The sequence below is a fragment of the Frankliniella occidentalis genome, unplaced genomic scaffold (assembly GCF_000697945.3).
Source record: "Frankliniella occidentalis isolate FOCC.00 unplaced genomic scaffold, Focc_3.1 Scaffold394, whole genome shotgun sequence".
Lineage (NCBI taxonomy): Eukaryota > Metazoa > Arthropoda > Insecta > Thysanoptera > Thripidae > Frankliniella > Frankliniella occidentalis.
The window spans coordinates 40,756-42,489 of NW_026267516.1; positions in this window are offsets into that span (position 1 = coordinate 40,756).

The following is a 1,734-nucleotide window of genomic DNA, read 5'->3' on the forward strand; positions in this document are numbered from 1 at the left end:
CTGCGTGCGGTACAGTCTAACTACAGAAGTGCGCGGGGTTAATCAGCCACCTGGTATGTGCGCCCAGTAGCGCACCCGGCAGCCCCTGATCGCCCTAGTGATGGATCCTCGTGTCCTGTCGACGCCCCGAAGTCGAGCCCGGCGCCTGGGGTCGCGTCTGGCGAGCGCCATGAGTCCCGCCACTATGACCGCGGCCTGTCGGCGGAGCGTCGTCCTGGTGGCCTTGGTGGTCGCCACCGTGGCGTGGGCATAGCTGATTGATGGGAGTATGGCCGTTCACCAGATCCTGGCGACCACCTTTGGCGGCAGGGGGTGTCGTTGGAGCAAGGGCTGCAAAGCGGCGACTGCACGCCTGGCCTTCACGATGCGCTGGTACGCCGTGCCGCGTCTGTCAAGGCCGGCGGTGATCAGGGCTCCGAGGTAGAGCAACTTGTCGACCTGCTGGATCTCATACCCGGCGATGTGGAAGGGCCGGGGCAGCCGCAGGCCTGGCTCGGGGTAAGGGGTGCGGACAAGGTATTCACATTTCGCTAAATTCAACTCCAGGCCCATCAGCCGGGCCGCCTCCGCAAACCTGGCCAAGAAGTCGTGGAGGTCCTGCAGATCGATCGCCGCCACCAGCAGGTCGTCCGCGTAGGCTATGAGTAGAGGCGTGAATCCGGGCGCCGCGAGGTCCAGGTGAAAGCGGACCAGGTCCTGGACGGCCACCCTGACCACCCAGTGAAGGGCGCGGGTGAAAAGCAGCGGTGCCACCGTACATCCCTGCTTCACCCCCAACGCCGTCCTGACGACCCCGGTGCGGGCCGCGAACCACCTGATAGACGTGTGGTCGGTCAGGGCCAGTGACGTCACACGGTTCAGTAGGAAGGGGCTGAGGCCCTCGGCGAGCAGCACCGCCGCGAGCTCCCGGCGCTTGGTGGAGGGGAAGGCGGAGCGGATGTCCAGGGCGAGGATGTGCACCCCATCCCCTGCCCTCCAACGCTCGTCGAGAACCCTCCGCAGGAGCATGATGTGGTCGTATGTGCCTCGTTGAGCCTGGAAACCAGCCTGGTAGAGAGGGAGAGCAGGCAGGGCAGCTGTAAGGAGGGCGTGCAGGTGTTTAGCAAGTAGTTTGTAAAGCACGTTCCCCAGGGTGAGCATCCGGTAGTCGCCGACAGTCCGCGCGGGCGCGCCACCTTGGGGATGGGCTGCTGCACCGAAGTCACCCATTGACCGGGAAGGTCCCTGAGTCCCAGGCCGGTCCAACCACCGCCTCCAGGAGCTCGAAGAAACGGGAGGTGCGTGGCGGAACAGCTCTCCAGGAAGGCCGTCGGGCCCTGCCGCCGTGTTGGTCGAGAGAGACTTCGAGTAGGCCCGAAGTTGCGCGGCTGTTGGAGCTGGCGCCGCAGGGTCCACCTGCTTCGCCAGGATCGGCACCGGCTCGCCCACCTCGAGGCCGTCCGCCGCCTGCTGCCAGTCACGGAGTGTGGGCCCATCTGCCCGGGCGGCCTGCGGCTGGCGCTTCGCCACGCGCAGGTGGCGGAACAGGACGTGCATCCTCGCCACCGGCCTGGTGTCCTCAATGGTGGCGAAGAAGCGGCCGCGGGCCTCCTCCTCGTGTTGGAGTCGGGCCGCGCGCTGCGCGGTCCGGGCCGCCCTCAAACGGTCAGCTGCGTAGGGCGCCCGGTCCGCCCTGTGGAAAGCCGTGAGGGCGGCTGCGGTGGTGTTGGCTGCGGCGCGCCTCCTCGGCGTGGG